The following is a 24,739-nucleotide window of genomic DNA, read 5'->3' as shown; positions in this document are numbered from 1 at the left end:
CAATTAGCACCATGCATGTATGCTATCTAAAAATGACTTATTACAGTGATCAGTTAAAATGATGTATACTGATCCCATATTACTAAAAGCAATATGCTAACTTTGGTACTACACAAATCTGCTTTAAATTATTCCTAGCTACTTCATAAAACAGATGTCTAATACATAGAGTAAGATCTTAAATAATCCAGTTAGATTTTTAAAATCAAGGAATTAATAACTTGAAGCATTTTTATTAGTGAAATTGAAATTTTGTAGGATTTCAATTATTGTTGCATTATTAATGAAAATTTCAATTCAATTTGGAGTGGTTGCTGCCCCAAGGCTGACTCCTTAATACATATGTACCAAGGTTCATAAAATGGGGACACTCTGGTGTAGCCAAGATGATGATCTTGACTAACAGGTAGACAGTCTCCTTGTTGACACGTCTTGGTGTGAGGAAAAGGACCTGGGGACTTTGGAGAGCCAAATTAGAAACTTAGGCTACTTAAGAGAGAGGGGGAGGGGAAATGGAGGGAGGGGAAATGGGAGGAGGTAAAAATTTGTAAAAAAAATTATATAATTTAATAAAAAAGAAAAAAAGAATTTCTGATGAAGAAATTCGGAGACTTCTAAGTAGGACATATCATGAAAAACACGGATGTTATACAAAGAGGATGCTGTACAGATATTGGATTTTGTCAACAAGGGAAATATGATCAACAATAATTTTTCAGTTCTAATATAATGGAAAAATGGAAATTATTTCACAGGGATTAGAAAGAGAGTAGACACCAAACTCCTAAGACAGTGAATATAAAGAGCACTTTGCAAATACAGTATGATGTGAGTATAAGGGACTTCACATTTGAAAGGTTGGCCAGACATTTGGTAACACACATGACTGGTATGAGGCATGACAGTTGGTCATGATCCTTTGACCACTGAAGTAGCTCTTTATTATTTTCTCTTTCTGGAAACAAAGATAATATGAAAACTACCACAGAATCCATGACAGTAAATAAAACAAAATAAGCAAAAATACGCCGAGGGCATCACACCCTCAGGGTTTTCTCTTGGCTATTTCTCAGACACTAAGAGCTTTCTCTTTGGATTAATAAATTCTGTTTGCATGGCAGACTAAAACAGAAAATAATAGCCCTTTGACTCATGGATGAATTTCCAAAATACTGGCAGGGTTTTCCCCTGAAGGTTGCTCAGAGAATCTCAGAGTTCTAACATTTGAAAGTGAACCCTCAGCTCAGAAGAGGAAGAGGGACACCGAGGAAGGGGAAAATGAGAAGAAGAGTGACAGGCTGAATATTGTCAAAGTGCATCGTGTATATGAAAATATGATAATAATCTCACTTTATACAATTAACATTAATTAATAAGTATGTTAGAATTCTTAGAAGCAAAGGAGAAGGAATGTAGCTTCACTCACTTTTGAGGTAGAACAAGCTAATACAATGTAAACTGTACTTGAGGAACATAATAGAATAAATACCTATTAGTCTATGCTATGGTAAACAATTGAGTAGAGAGATAGACATAGATAAGTGTATACTTAGAAGGCAAATAAACCAATAATAAACACTGCTTGTGCTGGTAATTTCAAACAATTCAAACAGACATATTGTTGTTAAGGGTCTTATATTCATTACTTTTTATATCTCTGAGACAGAATACATGTCAGATACAGCTCAAGGGAGAAAAGATTTATTCAGAGGAATCATTTTTATAAGGTAGGAAAGGCGAATTGCCTGGGAAGCTGGAAAGCTAGGTCTATGATGTTGGAAGCCTGTAGTAGGATATGTTGTATCTAGTCAGAATCCAGAGCAATCTGGAAGGAGAGCTAATCCAGAATTCTCAAGGCACATTCCCAGGATCCTACATCTACCCCATGACAAAAATGTTCTACAGCTTCCCAACACAATGCCAACTTCAGGGGAACTATGTTCAAATACATTAACCTGGAAGGACTTACAGCATATAAACCCAAGCAGTGATAAAACAGAGATGCCCATTCGTTGAGCATGGGATGTGCTTAGCCACTTCCTTACAAAAATTACAGTACATAAAAGAGACAGGGAGAGAAGCCATAGAAATCAGACAAGCACCAAGATGAGCATGAATAATGTTCAGTCTTCAGGTTAGCTCACACTGAGGCATACTGTTATTGATACATCAAGGTGCTCGAAAGACAACTTAGGGGGTTAAGAGTACCTGCTGCTTCTGCAGTGGACCTAAGGTCAATGGCCTACATCTTTGTCAGGCTCACAATCACCTTTTACTCTGGCTCTAGGGAATCTAGACCTCCTCCCCTGCCCTCAATGAGTACTCACATGCACATGTGCCTGCACAGATATACAGACAGATAAATATAGAAACACAAGCACATAAGTATTAAAAAGAGAAATATATGCCATATTTGGTCAGCCAAAAGAGCTGACCAATACTTTCCACATTTGTAAATATTTTACATATATATACATATATATCCATAGTATTTGTACATATGTATATACATACACACACACACACACACATATATATATATATACATATATATGTACATAGTCTCATAAGTGATCACAAACAAGAAGACTCTAAGGAAACATGATAGCTGAAGAGGATTATAGAGCAGCAAAAGAACATTTTCTTAAAAAACTAAAAGGACACAGATATAGACTTTTCTTAATTACAGATTCCTCAGAGGATGAGAAAAGTCAATAGTCCAGGTAAGTGCTAAGCAGTGCAAGAGGACTTTGTATTTTAGCTACACAACTTTCTGCTAAAACAACCCTTTCTCATTTTTAATAATTTTATCCTTTAAAAATTTCATACATTTATATAATGTATATTGACCATATCCACTCAACACTATCTCCCCAACTCCACTTAGTGTCCCCAACTCCAGGTTTCATGTCCTTTTTATTTTTATTTATTTTTTGTTATTAATAATATCCTGAGCCCATTTAGTGCTGTCCTTATGTGCATGTGTGTGTGACCATGCATTGGGGCATGAACAACCTACCAGTTGTCAAATCCCCAAAGCAGAGTGACTCTCCCTTTCTCAGCAGGTATCAGCTGCCAACAGCTCTTTTATACTCTCTGTACTCTCCTGATGTGCATGCTGGTGAACTCTGGGTCAGTTGAAAGACCTTGCATAGTTGGCTAAGATAAGCCACTATTGATGAAGATTCCAAACGCCAAATTTGGTGTTCAATGCATATGCACACACACATACATGACATGCAGATAGGCACATATGCACACATAATACACATAGCTAACATGAGAGAAATAAATAAAACATAGAACAACATGAAAAAAGTAAAATTTCAAAGGAACCATAAGTTCAGGAGGAAAAGAGGATTGGGAATGAAGACCTGCTTCTTCTAAATCAGCACACAAGACATAGTTATGTGGAAAGAGCCTAATGTATAGAGAGTACAGAGATTTGGAAGAAAAAAAGTAATGAAAACAAGGATAAAGCCAGCACCTTGGGCATTATGAGTATGAGAATAATTATGAAAGTGTGTGTGTGTGTGTGTGTGTGTGTGTGTGTGTGTGTGTGTGTGTGATGTTCATGTACATGCAAAAGCCAAGGACTAATAGCTGAAACTTCAGGAACCCTATGAGTCACAAGAAATATTTTTTGGGACAGGCAAGATGACTCAGTAGATAGAGGCACTTGCTCTCAAGCCTGATGACACCCTGCAACCTTCACAGTATAAGGAGACTACTCCCAACAGATTATAGTTTGACCTTCAGATATGCAACATATCACACACAGACACACAAGAAAAAAAACCCAGAAAACATATATTTTATTCTCTGTTTAGGTAGTTCCTGTCATATTTTGCAACAGGGATAAAAAGTCTAAGAATCACACACAACAATGCCACTGCCAAGCTGAAGCTAAGCTTCTGGCTTGCACGTCTGAGAAAGTAAGGTGAGAGAGATAACAGTCTCTCGACAGCTCTGTGGTTTTAACTGGCATGGTAACTGAATCCACTACTTTAATGAGTACACAGCACAGGTCACAGGCAGGGACCATGTGTCTCTGGACACAGCACAGGTCACAGGCAGTGACCATGTGTTCCTGGACACCACAGGTCACAGGCAGTGACCATGTGTCCTAGAAGGAGACCCATGGAAAACAGTTCATTATTTTCATCATTCTGTCTCTCTGCCCCACTTTTCCCTGGGAGGGGAATTTCAAAGTTTAAACTATTTCTTGGGTTTTGTTTGTTAATCTTTGCTTTATTCAGTCCTTTCTGTCTATAATACCAGCATCCTCTGTCTAACTCATCAGAACACATTCTATCATGGCACAAAGTTCTATCTGATACTAAACTTGAAAACAATCTCAATGAAGATATTCAGCAGAAACTCGTGTCCTTCTGAGAGAAAAACGTTCTGACTATTGTGATTGTTTTTGACATTTTGTAGTTGGAGTATGCCCTTTCTCATCCTGGATAATTCAAAAAAGAGAAAGTATATGGGAGATACAGGATGATAAGGAAGAAAAGGCCCAGAAGAGAAGGAAGACAAGAAGAAACCTGGTAAAAACAACTAAAAGGCTGGGAATCACAGCTCCATCTTCTTTGTTAAGTTTCATAGCCAGGAGTAATAAAACTAATATCAGAGGCTAAAAATGTAGTGATCCAGACAAATCACTATAATAATTTTAGGTAACATTACATCCTTTGGAAACTTTGATGGCTCAAGCCGCATCAGTGAACTTCAGCTCTGAAAAAATAGCTTGGCTGAAACCAGAAGTGGGAATTTTCTGAGCAGACCACATCCAGGTTTCAGGTGTGCCTTCCTTTCTTTCTGAGTATTTATCTTGTAGACCTCATGCTTGGGCTAATATTAAAAGTTTGCTTGTTTTGTCTTTTGGGAAAGGGTTTCTCTGTGAAACAGCTCTGGCTGTCCTGGGATTTACTCTATAGACAAGGCTGGCCTTGAACTCAAAGAGATTCACTTGCCTCAGCCTCCATAGTGCTGGAATTAAAGGTGTGTACCATCACCACCTAGCTAAAATAATATTTTTAAAAGGTTTACTTTTTTAAATTTTATGCATATGGATGTTTTGTCCACATGTATGCAAGTGCATAGCATGATTGCCTAATATAGTCAAAGGCCAGAAACTGGCATTAGTTTTCCAATAACTAGGGTTGAAAAAAAGACACCAGAAAAATCTTATTAATTTAAAATTTTGCAATTTTAGAAAAGTCCATTTTCAGCAGCCTCAAATGGAATATTCATAGGAGAAGGGCCCTGAGTTAGCAAGTGTCAATCAAAAACTTCAAAATGCTGAAAACTTCCCAAAAGAAAAGTTAGCTTAATGATAGAGCACCTAGCTAATTCTTTTGGTCTGAAAATTGATTAGGAAAAGGTTCCTAAAAATGATGGAGTTCTTTTCATCCAGCACATGTAACCAAGAGACCTACCATTAAGTACATTTAATGAGTGAGAAGGAAAATGGGAGGGGAGAAAGAGCAGAAAGAATGATAGTCAAATGTCAAAAATTTAAACTCATCATGATAAATGTGTTTTCAGTAGAATCAATGTTATGGTTATGAGCATGAGACACGGATGGAATACATAAGTGGCAGTAGTGGGTACATTGTAGAATTTCATCTAAAAGAGGCAACATGCTAAAGAAGACTCGGGCCAAGTCTTTATGAGAAAAATAGTAGACAGAGAAAGTTATACAATACCCAAGGAAAGTTAATATTTCAAATCCAGTGCCCTAGTTATCATTAACTGCCAACTTGGCACAGCCTACTCATCTAAGGAAGTCTTACCTGAGAGACTATAGGATAACAATGACCTGTGGGCATGCCTGTTAAGGGTTTTGTTCATGGTTAATTGACCTATGAGGGCCCTTTCTACTATGGGCAGCACCATTCCTTGGGCAGATGGTCTTGTGCTTAATGAACTAGCTGAGCATGAGCCTACAAGTGAGTAGAAAAACAGTGTTGACCCATGGGTCCTGCCCCTTCCTCTGAGGGATTCTGGCCTGACTTACCTCAGTGAAGCACTATGACCTTTTATCCTCTGACTTGCATTTGGTCAGAGTGTTTTTCCATAGCAACAGAAAGGAAATAGGATGAGGACATAATCCCCAGGGTGAGAAAGCTAACCCTTAGTCACCAGTGACTGTCCAGAAGGGGACAGCACAATATCTGCCTGGCAAGTTTTCAGGCTCTCTATGACCATCTGTTCTTTATAGAGAAAGATCATTCTTTTTGTTAGATTTTATTTACCAACAAAGGATTCGGGTGAACAAGTATATTCTTTTTCTTGGGCTAACTGATTGTGAATCCCTATAAACATAATACAACCCTGATAACATTGACTGTAAACCTCACATGATCTAGATTCACTTTGGAGACCAAGTTCTTGGCTTGTCTGTGAGGCTGCTTCTAGATTGGATTACAGGGATGCAACACCATGCACAGGGGTGTGATGTGAGATTCCCCTCTGTACGCTGTAAATACCATTGGTTAATAAAGAAACTGTCTTGGGCCTGTACAGAGCAGAACTTAGCTATGCAGGGAAAACTAAACTGAATGCTGGGAGAAAGAAGGTCGAATCAGAGAGAAGCCATGTAGCCCTGCCAGAGACAGACACCGGAACTTTACCCGGTAAGCCACAGCCATGTGGCGATACACAGATTAATAGAAGTGGGTTAAATTATGATGTAAGAGTTAGCTGATAAGAAGGTAGTGCTGATGGGATAAGCAGTGATTTAATTAATACAGTTTCTTTGTGGTTATTTTGAATCTGAGTGGCCAGAAAATGAACACATGTTCTCTCCTACTACAGGGATGCAGCATTGAGCACATGTAAGGCTATGGATTGAACCTAAAGCTTAATTCATGTGAGGCAAGCACTGTACCAACTGCCAAGATACTCTCCAAAATCCAACTGATGGGTAATTTGTTATAGTTGTATCTCAAATACCAACTATGTACATGCCTTATAAACTATTTCAGATGCAGACAAGATCATTACTAATGCTAACCACACATACACATGTTGAATATACATACATATATTTTTACAGGTATATCTGTATTTTAATCTACATTTCACTCTAAATAATTAGCAATAACTATATATATATATAATATAATTATATAATAATATGATATAATAAAATAATAAATAGCAGTCAAGGGAAATACGAGCTGAATATGTGAAATGATGAGTTATCAGAATTAGTTTAAAGACTATGCATTGGAATTTATAACCAATGAAATTGTAAAAAACAGTTGAGTGGTGGTGGCATGTACTTTTAATCCCAGCACTCAGGAGGCAGAGGCAGGTGGATCTCTGGGAGTTCAAGGTGAGCCTTCTCTACAGAGTGAGATTCAGGACAGCCAGAGCTATAGATCAAAGTAAAACTCTGTCTCAAAGGACAAAAGAAAAAGTAGTACAGAAAACAGCTACCTGTTCTACCACTGTTATAAGGTTCAGTTGGAATTGGTGAAATGAAAGCATGAATAAAAACAGCAATTTCATTGGTAAAGCAGCTTACAAATTTTCAGTGGATGGCCAGAACAATAATCCATCCTTCTAAGAGTCTTCTATTAACACAAAGAGACTGGAATATCTTTTTTCTTTTTTAAAAAAAATATTTATTTATATACACGTGTACCATGTGTATGCAGTGCCTGTAGAGGCCAGAAGAAAGCATTTGGATGCCCTGTGTCCTGGACCTGAAGTTACAAGTAATTATGAGCTGCCATATGAATGGTGAGAACTGAACCCAGGTCTTCAGAAGTGGTGAGTGCTTATAATAGCCAAGCTACCTCTCCACCTCAAATAATTATAGTTAGAGAAAGCTGCACACAGCAAGTCTGGGATGAGATTTAAAATTTTCCCCACAAGCCCACACTTTCTTCCTGTGAATCTTCTACTTACAGAATGATTGGCACTGAGGGATCAAGACTTCATCCTCTATAAACTTGAAACACATATTTTTTTCCAGGACATTTTTCTGCTTAGGGTGATGAAGCTGAAAGAGGAAACACCTTTGGAACTCTCATCCTAGATGATGGCTTTTGTGAGGAGGGGAAGCCCAGTTACAATGCTCTTTAGAAGGTGTGACATTTGCTGAGGTATTAGACAACAAGTTGAGCTGATCTTGTGTTTGTCTCCGAAATTGATTCCCTTCCTACACACACTACCAGCTCTTCCTTTCTTTGCCAATGGCCATGTCAACTCCTGTCACATTTACACAGGTGATATAAAGTCACATGGTCAAAAACCTAGATAAGTGAAGACATGTTTACTGAAAAATTTGTGGACCTTCAAAATGAAGTGCCTATGACAGGTAAAATTGCAATGCTAGACACAAACTGAAAAAGTATATAAAAAATGGTATGAAAATGTTGCCTCGGATAAAATTGCCAGCCAGACAAAAACTGAAAAAGTCTACATAAACGGTGTGAAATTTTGTCAGAATTTGAACATTTTAACCTTTCTTTTCATATTTCTTTTACTTTCCCATTTTTAGAAAGTATTATACTTTGAAAATTTTAGACATAAATACAATGTATTTTTGTCATATCTCTTTCCCATCTCTGTCCTATAATTCATCCAGATTTCCACCCAGGTTTAACTCTGAACTAGATGTGTGTGTCTATGTGTGTATATACACACACATAGGTATCACTGTATACAATTAGTGCTGCCCATATGTGCAAATGGCTGTTCAAAGATAATATCTTGGCTAATACAGAAGAAGACCAAGACATGACAGCAGGGTATTTGTTGTTTTGTAATCAGGGTGTCTTATTTAGCCTAGACTTTCCCTTGAGCTAAGGATTTTTATTTCTCCAGACTTGAGTACTGGCTTAGAATTTTGGATCCTCCTGCCTCATTCTCTTAAGTGTAGGGATTATAGGGAAGTTCTATCACCTCAAGAACCCAAACTTCTTACTTGTTGTTTGTCAAGTCCTTTCTATCGTACTTAAGTCAACCATGGAATGAACATTGTAGTTAACTTTTGATCCCATTCATCATATGTCAATCAACAGCAGTGCAAGCTTGGTTACTAAATGTGGACAGTTGAGTATTCATTAGCAGCAAAGTTTCATAAAAGTAGTGCTTATATTTCAAGATGTTATGAACATAATTTAAATAATGGTCATAATTTGTTTTAGTCCTATATTAGGATTTTAGTGTTGATTCCATTGTTTTTAAACCATCTACACCATGCTAGACTTATTAACTTTGTGTATTTACATTGTTTTCCAGGGATTATTAGCAAATTATATTGGATATACTCAGTATTTGACATTTTTACTGTATAAGAATTCACAGGCACTAAAATATTAAAAACATTAATATCTCAGTCAAAATATACAAAATTAAAATTCTTTCATACCTGATTAATGTACATATACTAAAGTTCAATTTCTAGGTAATTTGGTAAATTTGATATTTAGGGAAATCTAAGTATGCCATGAAATAGACATTTATATTGGAAAGATGAAATTTACTATTAATAAAGTGATTTAATGAGAGAAAGAATGAGTGTTGATTTGAATAGCTGGGGAAGTAGGGGATAATATAGAAGGAAATGGAAGAGGAGAAACTGAAATCAGAATATACTGTAGGAAAAAAACTACTTTCAATAAAAAAGTATGTCACCATTCTATAATAAATGACTTAATGGGACACAAATACAAAAATAAACAATAATTACATCATATGGCTACAATAATCCCAAACCTGTTGTAGTATAACAAAAACAGAGAGACATGTCAGCTCCTGGCAGCACCGATCTACTTCAGAGAAGATAATGGGCATTGAAGGAACTCCATGTGGAATTTACTTTCTTTGTGGTTAAAGTAAGCCATTGAGCAAGAAAATGCTCATTCCTTGACTGCTAAGAGTATGCTGTTCTCATTAAACAACCAGGACACAAAATAATATGCCTCACAGAAAAGTCTGTTGTACATGCTAGGCCTGAAGGCCAAAGATAGGTGCTTTGGTGTGACTGTCCAGGCATCCAGCTGTTTGTCATTACTCACATTTTTTTGGAAATCACTTGCTCATACTTCTTGCTTACTCAGTTAATATTATTTTCTTCTCGGGTCTCTGAGGGAGTTGAAGATTAAATAGTTAAAATTTACATGATGCAGAAAGAAAGTTATGATAGATAGAAACTTAGGTATGGAACTTAGAACTCACCAAGACAGGATGCATATGGAGTATTTTCTCTGAATTTGTTAAATGCAAATGGACTAGACATTGTTGATATATTTATTGCCTTATATATTGTATATAGTTATTGTATTTATTGTATATGTTTTCTTATATTAGTTATTGCTATCTTTTTATTTTAGACAAAAATGGGAAATATAGTAGCATTTCATTTTTATTTTAATAAATAAAGCTTGCTTGAAGTCCAGAGAGTAAAACAGCCACAGTGGCCATTCTTACAGATCAGGCCAGAGTAACACACACATTTCATCCTAGTACCCACACTATTTTGTTATAGAAACTGAGCAGTGTATGCCTTTAATACCAGCACTAGAGAGGATTATGAAATGGGAAGAGATGTCTCTCAGTCACAGTCTTATTCTGAGATTCCTGGAGGCAAGAGCGCCATTTTCAGAGTCTGAGGTAGAGGTAAGAGCCAGTGACTGGTTGCTTTGCTTTTCTGACCTTCAGGATGAATCCCAGTTTCTCTATCTGAAACTTTATTGTGTTTCGCCTCATGGCTGTTGACCTTGGTCATCTTTACAGCGGTCATGGAACTCTCTCACTCTACTTCCTCTGATATTCATGAAAGGCTTTGGCCTTTGCACTTATACATTCTCTGCCAGTTTCTTTCATTGGACTCACAAGACACAAACCTAGTGTTGGCCTCTGGTGTTGGGAGCTCTGCTACCCATTGATCATCCTGACCACTGACCACCCAGCATGCTGATTTGAACACCATGCTCCACTGTCTTTTAAAGACTGTTGAACTGAAGATAACCAGTCTCATTAGTTTAAAACTGGCAAAGTCTTGAATAGGTTTTTTTTTTTTGTTTTTTGTTTTTTTTTTTTTTTTTTTTTTAAAATGATGCAAAACTGGTCAGAAGTGACCTGGAAAGGAACCTAACATAGGAATCATACGGAATTATGAAACGAAGATGGTGTGAAATGGTAGCTCATGCCTTTAGGAGAACTAGCATCAAAACAGACTAGCAAACAAACACAGCCTAGCCATCAAAACAACCTACAAAACAGAATACAGAGAACAAGTTTGGTGAGGATGTAGAGAAAAGGGAAACCTGCAAGCTCTCATCTTCAACATAGATTGGTGTGCCCAGTAACAAAAATTGTTTAGATTATAATTAAACTTAAAATAGCAATACTGCTTCAGTCAGCAATCTCTTTTTCAATACTGTCTTACAGATTTATGCTGTGAATAGACACTATGGCAACTCTTATAAAGAAAGATATTTAATAGGGGCTGGCTTACAGTTCAGAGATTTAGTTCATTATTGTCACGGCAACAAGCACAGTGGCATGCCCGCACACAAGGTGCTGGAGAGGAGGCAAAGAGTTCTACATCTTGATCTGTAGGCAGCAGGAAGTGAATGTCATACTATACCTGGTTTGAGCATTATAGACTTCACATCCCCAGGACCCCTTCTCCAACAAAATCTCACCTTACTCCAGCGAGATCACACCTGCTAGTAGCACTGCTCCCTGTGAACCTATGGGGCCATCTCCATTTAAAGTATCACAAACACATACTCAAAAGAAATAATACTGCTTTTCCTCAAAGGCTTGCTTTTTTTTTCCAAAGAGGAAAAGGAAAGGAGGTGGGGGTGATCTGTCTGGGGGAGACGGGAGGTGGTAATTAGCTGGGTGGAATGTAGGAAGGGGAAATTGTGGTCAGAAAGTATTGTAAAAGAAAAGAATCAATTTTCAATTAAAAAAAGAAAGAAGAAAGGAAAGAAGGAGGCAGGAAGGGAGGAGGGATGGAGGGAGGAAGGGAAGGAGAGAGGGAGGGAAGAAGGAAAGAAATAATATATATTATATATGTTATATATAATATACTTTAATATTTATATATATATATATTATATTTTATACAGTTTCCCATGGTAAGTCTTTGACTACTTACATTATGCAAAACAGAAAAAAAATCTAGTGTTCACTGACTCAGAAAGAAAAATTGTTACATGGAGAGAAGAAAGGGAGGGAAAAGGGATAGATTGAAGGAGTGGGGTAGGAAGAGAGAGAATGGTAGCGAGATTGAAATATTCTTTAGCCTTAGAAAAGAAGACACCCTGACATTTGCCATGACACAATAGACCTGGAAGCAATGTGCTAAGTGAGAAGAATGTGACACAGAAAGAATGATACAATATAAGATTATGTATATATAGATTTCAAAATGAAAAGACATAAGGTCAAATATATATAGAAGTTTATTTGTTTATTCTTTTTTTTTGTTTTTTCCCCCACAGGGTGTGGGCGAAAGGGCAAAATGGTGAAGCATAAATCAAAATAGAACAAGTAACAAAGATAATAAGATGAACAAAGTTATGGATTCAACATGCATTTAGAATAAAGTTCCTTATAGCACACCGAATTTGGAATTACAGCTGAAAGAGCAGGAGATAGTTGCTGTTGCCAGTGGGAAGAAAAAAAGATGAACTATGTGAGATGGCCATTATGTTAACTTGCTTTACCTTCAGAACCATTTTATTATATGTCTATATCTCATAATATCATGCTGTATTGCTTAAATACACACAATAAAAATTGCTGTTTTAAAAAGTAAATAACTGCTGAAGTGTGGTACAGAACCATTTTAAAACTGTATTTTATTTCTTAGTACTAGTGAAGTTTGCATTGCAGGGCACTAAAATATTATAGTGGACAGTTTATCAGTGTACATTTTTCTAGCTTCAGTTCATTTTTCGTCAAATATACACCAAGCATCAGAATGTATAATATTCACTGGTTCATACAAAAGTTCATTAATAAGATAATGGATAGAAAGTCACTACAAGCCCTAGAAGAATTCTTATGACAGAAAAGTTGACTCATGGGTAGAGAAAGTAGCCACAAATATTAATAACAAAGCAGAGGGTAACGAGACTCAGAAGTTCTCAGTTGTGGATGAGGGACGGTGAGGGGCATGAGCACAGCCAAGAAACAGTAACTACTGCTTTCTGCCAGAGCAGCTGAACACACACACCTACACCCACCCACCCTCACACACGCACACACACACCAGTCAGGAGTGCCAGAGCACTGGAAGCCCCCAGGCATCTGCTGTGCTCACAGCGTTCTGCTTCTTTAGGTATCATCTCGTACCCAGCAAGGATTTGGTGCTGCCCTATAAGAATGCTTCTATGAGAATGCTCCGCTCGTCCATCCCCATGCCTGCTCTGTTCCCTTTCCGTATTAAAAACCTCATGTTAATATAATTCTGTTGTCCTGTGTCCTGAAACTATTATTTTACTCCAGGGCACTGAGATGCTAAGCCCTTATCTGAAGGAAGAGATTCAGTAGGGGAGAATATGAAGCATCCTTCCAGGGAGAAGAAGAATTTTCTTCTTCAGAGCAGTTTAGGTGGACTCATTCACTTTGTCTGCTTTCAGCTGCCCACGACTAAGACAATACCTAGAATTCACACAGTATTCTACAGAGGAGTCCTAAACATTCACTCAAAGTAATGGTGATGCGTAATAGTGTCAGCTTGACAGAGTCTAAGGCATGTAGGAGATAATTCTCTGGATGTGTCTTAAGAGACTTTCTAAATGAGTGTAAATGAGATGAGGAGCCCCCCTCCCAACTACAGACAACAGCGTTTCATGGACTGTTGTTCTGGACTAAATAAAAGGTCAAAGTTGGCTGAATACCAGTAGCTGTCTCTTCGTGCTTCCTGACTAGATGACATGTAAAAAGACATTTCTAGCATCTGCCAGCACAGTTTCCCTACCAGCGACACTCAAAGTGTGAGACAGAATAAGCCGCTTTTCTTAAGTTGCTATTTTCAGACATTTTGTTATCAGAATCAGATTCAATGGATTATCAAAATCCACAGACTGAATTAAAACCTGAATATGGTTTAACAAAATCCAGCTTGAGTGCTGGCTTGGCGGCCTGATCCACTTCTTATTGTACCAAACACTTTTTCAAATGCACCCCAGAAAGATTTCTAAGAACTTTGGAGAAGACCTTTGCCATCCCAGTCAATACATTCTTAGCAATGTACAGCTAATAATTTGATTCTGTACTATTGGTCTGGAAAAAAGAATGATATTGGACTTGGTTTACCTTTTCCAGGCCACCAAATAAACTGAAATTAAAATCTTTTGGGGAGATTTATAAGTTTTGTATTTATATGTATGTATATATGCCATGAGGTAATGGGCCATGAAGGCCAGAAGAGGCTGGTAGATCCCCTGGTCCTGGTGGTTGTGAGTGGTTCAGTGTCAGTGCTGGGAAACAAATTTGGGTCCTTTAGAAGTGTAATGAGAGCTCTTAACCACTGGGCTGTCTCTCAAGTCTGTTGTTTTCTGTTTGATTGGGATCTTTGTTATTGCTGTTGGTGTAATTTTTTTAACAAATAAAAAATTTAAGAGAAAAACTTAGAACGCATAATAAAGAATCTCATTTCTTTGAAATGATGTTTATTCTTTAAAGCTAGACTGAAAGACATCTATTGGGAAACAAGTTATAAATTCATTAAATATTTATACCTGAAAGTGATACATTGATCACGGAAGTTTTAGAGAGAAAAAAATTGTAGTGGTTTTCTTTTGCAAATTAAAAAGAAAGAGAAAAACCAAACACAAAAAACAAACAAAACACCCTCACTCCAGATAAAATTTTATGGCAATATGATAGAGTGGGTCACACACAGACTTTGGCCATTATTTTCCCATTTAGTATTTTTAAGGGCTTGGCTAGTCTCTCTCTCTCTCTCTCTCTCTCTCTCTCTCTCTCTCTCTCTCTCTCTCTCTCTCTCTCTCTCTCTCTCTCTCTCTCTCTCTCTCTCTCTCTGTGTGTGTGTGTGTGTGTGTGTAGGTGCATATGCCTATGCATAGAAGCCAGAAGAGTGTCAGTGGCCTGCCTTGCCATGTCGCGCTCTACCTTTTTGTCTTGGTACAGCGGCTCTCAATTCCCCCCGGCGCTAGGCTGGCAGTTCCAAGTCATTCTCCTGTTTGTGCTTGCCATTGTATTTGGATTACTGGTGTGCATGGCCATGCCTGGCTTATATGTGGGTTCTAGGGATTTGAACACAGATCTCTTTGCTTGCACAGAAAGCTCTCTTACCCTCTTATACATCTGTAGTCCCTCTGAGATATTTTGTCTGCCACTTTTTCTTTTTTTCTTTTTTTTTTTTTTTTTTTTTTTTTTTTGGTTTTTCGAGACAGGGTTTCCCTGTAGTTTCTAGAGCCTGTCCTGGAACTAGCTCTTATAGACCAGGCTGGCCTCGAACTCAGAGATCCGCCTGCCTCTGCCTCCCTAGTGCTGGGATTAAAGGCGTGCGCCACCACTGCCCGGCTCTCTGCCACTTTTTCTTGTCTCTCTTTTGCTGTTGATTTTCTTTCACCCTCCATACCTTCCTGCACTTATTAATGTATGAACAAATAATATATTTTGCTCTTGGTTCATTTGACAAAATATTTTCTACACAAACATCCTATTATTCTTTCTGTTTCTCTCCCCATGTAATAAGACTTTCCTCAGAGCTGAAACATTCCATCCTGGACCAGGACTGAAACCCTGATAACTCTCTAAGTTAAAACCTTCCCTCCAGGGAGGAAGGTAGATGCTAGGGAGACACAGAAGAAAACAGTTCAGGTGGGAAGTCTTAAACAGTTCCCAAGCTAAAAAGATAAGCTTTCAAGGTAACAAAAGCAGCAAATAACTGCTGGGGGAGGAGACGTTCTGATCAGCTGCATTGCCTGGAGGAGCACTCCCTGACCTGCACAAATACATCTACCTCATGCTAAACTTCAGGGGTGCAACTCTGGAGAGTCCACAGCTGTGTGCTGGACTTTTGTGGTGATAGAGCCATCTTTGAGCCAACTCTGTTCTCATATGTGGTCTCAACAAACCTATCTGTCTAGCTGGACTTTAGTGTAATGGTAACTTGGGACTCTTCTTTGTTCCCTATATGGAGTCTGTGAATGGATGTTCCCTTCCTCCCTTTTTATCTCTTTTCTCCCTTCCTTATTCTGTGTCTCTTTCCCCCTCCATTCTTTCCTCCCTTCTTTCCTTTTCTTCTTCCCCTCTTAGTTACATTTCCTTCTTCCACCTCTGTTTTCTTCCTTTCTCCCGCTTTCCTTTCTTCTCTAATACTTTGTCCTTTCTTTAAAATTGAAGCTCATGAAAGAACACAAAACATTAATAGAGTATGGTTTCAGCTAGATGTTCCTAAAGAAATCCATCTTTCTTTTTTGTTATTGGAGATTTCAAGGAAAGATTTGTTTTTATAAAAGATTGAACTTAAAGAATTGCCTTCAATAGCTCATTTATTCATGAAAACCCCATACTTTTTACTGATCCAAGTTTCACAAGAAAGATTGCTCACATTACGAGTCGTATTTTTCAGCCTAAATTGTCGCAAACGGAGGTAAGTGGAAGAAGTACACCACTGTTCCACACGCATCAGTCAGTGAGCTCAATTGTATTTCTAATAAAAATTTTAGGAAGTAAGATGAGACTCGCTTTCTGCAAATTACAATTTCACTGCATTTTAAATGCTCAACTGCATGTGAAATTATAAATTATATTTTCAGTATATGTATTTCAGTATACTTTTCAGGAATTTAAAGCAACTGTTCTTACTTGCACATGAAAATCTAACCTGGGGGGAGTTGGGAGGACCTTGGTCTTAGCATAGAGTGGGGAACCCTGATGGCTCCTTGGCCTTGAGAGGGAGGGAGGGGAGGTATGGGTGGAGGGGAGGGGAGGGAAGGGGGAGAAGGAGGGGAGAGAAAGGGGAGAAGGAGGGGAGGGAGGGGGGAGGAGGAGGGAAGGAGATGGAAATTTTTAAATATAAAAAAAAAAATAAACCATGAGAAAAAAAAAAAAAGAAAATCTAACAAAATGAAAATTTCAGGTAATAATACAATTTCATTAACAATTAAGAATAATACATCTGTATATCGCAAAATATTAGACCATATATTGCCTTCTTATTTTCTTACTTAAGGCTCTTTTGGAAAATTAACCTCAAATATATATATGATCAATTTTCCATGAGTAATATTTAAAAATTCAATCATATTTAAGACAAATTCACAAGGAATCAGTGCTTACTTCTAACTGAAGAAACATATAGCTTTTATTTAAATAAACAGAACTAGAATTAAGTATCACCTGAATGTAGCGTGTAGTCTGGGGTCAATATTGAATGGACATTGGGCTACCAAGTTGTCCTCACAGAGGTAAGCAGCAGTCCTGTAGCAATGACTGTTTTTTGTCATATTATAGGCATATAGAAAATATTATTAATATATTTTATGATTAAATCAATTAGCATATAAGTATATAAAATATATCTCATAATATAGCAACATGAATGTATATTATATATTTAGCATTTCATATTTGGTACTACTAATATTTATGAATAATCATTTACAGAAAATAAAGTTTCTAAAATTTCTCTTGCTAGTGCTAAAACTCAGCAAATACAAGAAAATAGAAAAATTCACATTAAGGTTCTAATATGTTTCTAGGATGTGTTAGGAAGTTAAAATAATGAAAGAAAAAATAAGATGAGAGCATATATTAGAAGTTAATACGTTTAGAAGATGATGAAAAAGAAAAAGAACAAAATTATTTGGAAGAATACTAAAAAATTAGAAAAGCCTTAGATATTAAAGCTAAATCAAGGTAGTTACAGTTCCAGTATGGGTGGAAGAGGGGTCCCCCACGACCCCCACTCTCTGAGGATCTATTAGCACTTGATTGCTATTTAGAGAAGGATAGTTATTTTTTGGCACAGCCATATCCGATGGGAATGGCAGAAGGCATAAAGCCAGCACAGCTACTTGTCAAAGATCCGTCAAAGTTGGGCCACATGATGGCTCCTGTAGCACCGTTGGTTCTCCTCTCCTCCTGGTGCATACTTGGGGGACTTTTAATATTTATACACATTGGGGATATCTGATTGATGGCAAATTTCTTATGAATCACTTATGCCTTCTCCCAGGATTATTGCTTCTAACCTTCCCCATGAAAGTCTTGAGCATATTACCCCTTTCACTTTGAGGGAGATATTCTCATCTATATGAAGGTCTTTCTTACGTCTTAGAGCTTGAGATACACATAAAGAGACCAGAGGTCTCTTTCTGAGACTTTGAGACATTCTTTAAACATCTGTCCCTGTACTTAAGCAGAAACAAAATATTCAAAGCAAAGTAAACTCAAAAAGCTCGAAAGATTCAGTAGGCTAGATGCCATAGTTCAGATTGCAAACCTCTTCCCATTAAACACTGATGGAATTGCAAGACATACACAGCAACAAAGTTAGATTAGCTGAAATTATCTAAGCCCTGCACATATATTATTATATATTATCCATATATTATTATACTGATAAATAATATATGGAGTCAAAAGATGATAAATGTATGAGATGTTAGGATTTCCCTTTCATAGAAGAGTTAGCACATACAGAGCCACTGTGGTGTCATATAACCAAGGAACAAGAGAATGCCAGGATTAGACATATAGACGTGTTCTATAAATGTATAAAATAGAAACGTTGTTATGCCAGAATTTAAATAGTGACTGCAACAGCTTTGGCATGAGTTTTCTTGGCCACTCTAACCATTAATAGTTAATAATATACTGCTCGAGACATGGCAGTATGCCTGGGCTGGCTTTAAGGTTTTGTTTTGGTCTAATGTCCTTGTAGCCACAAAAGCAACTAGTCTAAGAACAGTTTGTCACAAGCCTCCAGATTCTTAAAAAATGGGTGATGGGGTTAATGAGTACAAATGATTATAAAAGATAACTCTCTTTATCAATGATGTTAAAACTTGAGGGAAATGATTGGAAATGATAACTACTCTGTCCTAATTTATTAATAATGACTAAAAGATGAGTAAAAGGATGTAAAATGCATGTCCAAAACCCAAAGTGATGTGATCTATGTTTTGGAAAAACATGAATGTATCCCTTCTTAATAAATCATGTTAAATAAAGAAGCACTCTGGTTACCAGGCAGTGAGGCTGCAAGAATCTCCTGACCATCACTGCCTGGCTCACTTCATCTTCCTTCTACTGCTGATATCCTTTGCTGGGAACTGTCCACCACCAGGAGTGACTCCTGGCACTTTTTGTTTTGTGCAGGTAGCCACTAGGTGGTTATGGGCAGCACCAACTGGAAACCAGGGGTTCTTAATAACAATAAAAGATGATATTAAGGTGAAAGGGCATTAGATGAAGTAGAGAGCATTAGAAGGAGCTGAAGGATATGATCAAAATGGAGGCAGATATGATCAAAATATGCTGGAAAATTATTTGGAATTTTCAGATAATAAATTTTAAATATTATTTAGAAAGAAACTTTAGAAGTAAGAGTTAAGCTTAATGAAAGATAAAAGAGAATAATCAATATGAATAATTCCTTAAGATAAGTACACACCCAAGGGGCAAGTTAAATGAAATGATTAAAAAGTATGACATAAAAAAGAGACAATTTATACTAATAACAATCAAGGAAGAGAAAACCTTAAGCAATGGAAGTTTATTAACTTTATAGTCTAATGATTAATTTATGGAAATCTTCCTTACAATTAAGAAAAATCTCATAAGTTATGATCTAAACTGTGTATCCATGAAAACTACAGATTTTAATAAAATTATAAAACTTTGTGTGTGTATGGGACCAGTTCTCACTATATAGCCCTAGAATTTAAAACACATACCAGACTAGCATTGAACTAGTGCAAACATAGACACAGACACACAGACAGACAGGCAAATAGATAGAAAAACACACACACATACACACAAAGAGAAAGAGAGCAAGAGAGAAAATAAATAAATAAAATAAACGTTTTAACAAAAAAGGTCTAAGAATATCTTTTGTCATCATATTGTCAGTGGTAAAGTTTAAAAAATTTCTCTGAGACTGAAATGTTGAATTATGGGTGAAAATAAATGAGAAATTATTTGTTTCCCTAAGACTTGAAATAAGTACTGAACTTGTGGTCCATTTAAAATAATTAACTAACGGGAGATCACCAACTCCAGTTGGATTGGGACTGATGGATCATGAGACCAAGCCGGACTCTCTGAATGTGGCTGATGGTGGAGGCTGACGGAGAAGCCAAGGACAAAGGCGCTGATCTTTGACTATTCTGCATGGACAGGCTCTGTGGGAGCCTTCTCAGCTTGGTTGATCACCTTCCTGGACCAGGGGGGAGTTGGGAGGACCTTGGTCTTAACATAGAGTAGGGAACCCCGATGGCTCCTTGGCCTGAAAACGGAGGGAGGGAGGGTGTGAGGGGAGGGGAGGGGAGGGAGGGGGAGGAGGAGGGGAGGAGATGGAAATTTTTTAAATAAATAAAAAAAATAAAATAATTTACATTTCTCTTTCTCTGTCTCTCTCTCTCTGTCTCTGTCTCTCTCTCTCTCTCTCTCTCTCTCTCTCTCTCTCTCTCTCTCTCTCTCTCTCTCTCTGTGTGTGTGTGTGTGTGTGTGTGTGTGTGTGTGTGTGTATGAAGCTGGAGGACTACTTGCCTGAGTAGGTTCTTGCATAAATAGGTTCTGTCTTTCTAAGATATAGGTCTTGGAGTCAAAACTCAGATTGTCAGGCTTAGTAGCAAGTTCTTTTCCCCACTGAGCCACCTTGTCAAGCCACTTACATTTTTAAAATATATTATATGATTCTATGCACTGGAAAAATAAAATAACAACAACAACAATAACAATAATCAAGCCATCCGTGCTGAAAATCCCAATTGCTCGAATTATATCATATACATATCATTTCATACTGTGAGGAAATAGATGTTCAAGTGTGGAGCAAGAATGGTAATTTAAGCACAGTGTGGGTGTCATGCCACAAAGAAAGGAAGTTATAACAATTTCTCAGATTATTGAAAAAGGACACAATATCTTCAGAAAAAAAAAAAAAAGCTGGTTGGGGTTGGAGAAATGACGCAGTTGATCACATGCTTGGTGCATAAGCAAGAAGACCTGAATTCAAATTCCAAAAACACTATAAAAACTGGGTGAAACAGATTGGTGACAGGGGGCTTGTGGAGTTCATTGGCCAATCATTCTAGCTGAATCAGTAAGCTTCAGGTAAAGTGATAGATCAAAAAATAAGGTGAAGTGGGATGATGTTGGGCCGAAATTATCTCAGGGCCTGTACCTCGAGGCCTATAGGACAGAGAAAAGCCTGGCTCGAGTTTGAGTGATGACGAAACAGCAGAAATTAGGCAGATGGCCCCACAGCCAGCGGATGGGTTTAACCGCCTCTTATTGGACAGAGGCCCCCACATCATACTGTTAGGAAGTTTTCCTATTGCGAGCTCTCTTTTGACGCAAATTCCCAATCAAGCCAAATCAAAACAAGCCATATTAAGAAATATGCAGGTTTAATGGGAGTCCTGTGCTCTTGGGTGCACCTGAGGGGGAACTGGGAGGCCGCAAAAGTGACCACCACCACTGGGGAGAGAGAAAACACGTTTTCCTCTTTTGGGAGTTTACTTAAATACTCTGTGGGAGTGGTCCTACCCCCCAGGGAGGGGTCCGGACCTGGTGTGCTGGGATTTGGAGTCCAGACAAATACAACTCTCAGGCCTGGGGGTTGGGATAGATATGAGGGGCTGCCATCTACACTCCCAACTTAACACATACCATGTCATTTAAGCTATATAAGTGGACACAGTAATAAATGGAGTTCCTTCTTGACTCGACTTCCTATCATGTCTGATTGTCCTGCATAGTGGGGCTGTGGAATGGGCATCCTGCATTGTGGAGCTGCAGAATGGGCAGATAGCACACTCACATTTCCCTGGGGAATAAGGGGGCCTAGCAAGGATTAGGGGAATAGGGAGGTTCAAAAAGGCAGCAGGATGAGATACCTAATGTTGACCTCTGACCTCCACGTGCCCCCATACATATGTACATATGTACATAGCATGTACAGTCGCACACACACCTCCAGATACAACTATATAGATAAAGAAAACCCAAAATACACAGCATAATACACTAAATACCTATTCACAAGCATTTGTTCAAGAGTGGTTTGTAAGATTGCACAAATATCAAACCAGTAATTAAGAAAACTCATCACTTCAACATGTTCATTAAGTAAAGGGTCATGTGTTCCTACCAAGAGCTAACAGAGAGCACACACACACACACACACACACACACACACACACACACACACGAAAGCATTTGACAAAAATCCAGTCACATTTTGGATAAAACTTCAAAGCATATAGGAAGGCAACTCCCTCATCCAATAATGAAAAACATTCTGAGTAAGGTAAAACAGACTCAGAAAGACAAATATAATATGTACTCACTCATAAGTGGCTTTTAGACATAAAGCAAAACAAAACAAAAGGCCTACAATTTACAGTCCCAGAGAACTCACATAACAGAGAAGACCCTAAGAGAGACATACATGGATCTAACCTACACGGGAAGTAGAAAAAGACAAGATCTCCTGAGTAAACTGGGAGCATGGTATCACGGGAGAGGGAGGAAGGGAGGGGAATGGAGAAAACTATATAGCTCAATAAAAACAACTTAAAGAAAAAAAGCTACAAAATCATGACTGTTCAAGTCATCAGTACAGAGAGAAAGTAGAAGGCACTGGGAACAGGAGCAGGCAAAGTATCTTTCTCAGTTTCTCCCTACCACCTTACCATTGCCTAGGTGATGCTAAGAGAGAGGCTGGAAGGTGCAGAAAGTCTCTACACATTCAAAGGCCCATGCTCCCACCTCCCAAGGATAAATGGTAAACTTTAGCCTAAGTCTTCTGATCTGTCAGCCATATTTACAGTAGAACAGTACTATTTCCATTAAAAAATATTCTTGAAGCATGGCTGCAGGGGTGGCACATGCCTTTAATCACAGTACTCAGGAGATAGAGGCAGGTGGATCCCTGCAAGTTCAAGGTCATCCTGCTCTATAAAGCACATTCCAGCCAGCACAGATAGCCAGAATTGTTACAGTCCTCATGAACATCAAGTGGTATGTAGTCTCAAGTCAAAACACAATCTGCATGCTGATAATAGCCAAACTGAAAAGTTTAGTCACAATACCTCCAGGATGGCAGACCCATCCACCTACTTTGAATTTTTGTGACATACATGGATCTGCACTTTCAAATTATCAACTCATTTTGAGCTTGACACGGCCAAGCAGAATACCTGGTATCTACATCTTCTCTGGCTTGTATGTTTTCCTCCCTATTTTCATCTATTCCTCAAAGTAGTAGCTTTCTTCACTATATTAGTTGGTTTTCTCTAGAGGGACAGAACCAATATAATGAATATCCATATCTATCTATCTATCTATCTATCTATCTATCTATCTTTCTATCTATCTATCTATCTATCTAATCTATATCTCTATATATGAACTTATTTGGTAACTTTAAAATAGTAATGACAGCAGATCATACCTTAGATCAATCAGTTTTTTCTCTTTCCTTGAGGCTAAATACCTCAACAGTCTGGGTAGTCCCTGTATAGCTGTCATTCACTGGAGAAGGACAACACCCTGTAATTATTCAGTCTACAGGGCAGGGTGCCTTGGTAGTCCATTTTGACAGGGGAAACACAGAAAGTTCCTGGAGGATTGGCTGGTCTCCAGTCCCTCACAAAAGTTTGGGAATGTTGCTTTTGATATCAGAGGAAGGAATCGGGATCAGCAGCAAAAATCATTTGGTGACAGGGGCAGTCCAGAGGCAAAAGAATAGCAGACAAGCCAACATCTCCTCTTTGTCCAAAGAAACTAAGATTATAAGCAAATAAATAAAAGTCTTTTTCTACTGAACCCACTTCAGCTGCCTTCCATAATGCTCTCCCTTTATGCAAATACATCAGTTCTTAAAACTGTTCTGTTTCTTGACATGTAGATCAATGGAATAGCATTGAAGACTCAGACCTAAATCTACACAGCCATTGACATGTGGATTTTGACAACAAAGACAAAATTACATAATGAAAGAACATAAAACTTCTTTAAAAATTGGTGCTGGTCTAACTAGATATTGGCACGTAGAAGAATGTAAATAGATCTATATCTGTAACCCTGAACAAAACTCATGTCCAGGTGGATCAAAGACCTCAATGTAAGTCCAGGTACACTGAACCTAATAAAAGAGAAAGTGGGAAATAATCTCAAATGCATAGGCATAGCAGACAACTTCCTGAACAGAATACCAATAGCATTAAGATTGACAATAAATGGGACCTCATGGAAAGAAAAAAATCTGTAAGACAAAAGATACTGTCAATAGGACAAAAATGCAGCCTACAACACTGGAAAAGATCTTCACCAATCCCATTATTGACAGAGGGCTGATTTCCAAAATATATAAAGAATTTAAGAAATTAGAAACAAACTAAATAATCCAAATAGAAAATGGGGTAAAGATCTAAACAGAGAATTCTTTTTTTCTGATGCAAGGATTGGCTTTTTAAAAATTTATTAGATTTTAAAAAGAAATGTCATTCCAAGTTTCCACTCCCATTCCCTCCTACCTCAC

The sequence above is a fragment of the Arvicola amphibius genome, chromosome 12, assembly GCF_903992535.2.
Source record: "Arvicola amphibius chromosome 12, mArvAmp1.2, whole genome shotgun sequence".
Taxonomy (NCBI): domain Eukaryota; kingdom Metazoa; phylum Chordata; class Mammalia; order Rodentia; family Cricetidae; genus Arvicola; species Arvicola amphibius.
This window is presented reverse-complemented; position numbering follows the sequence as displayed.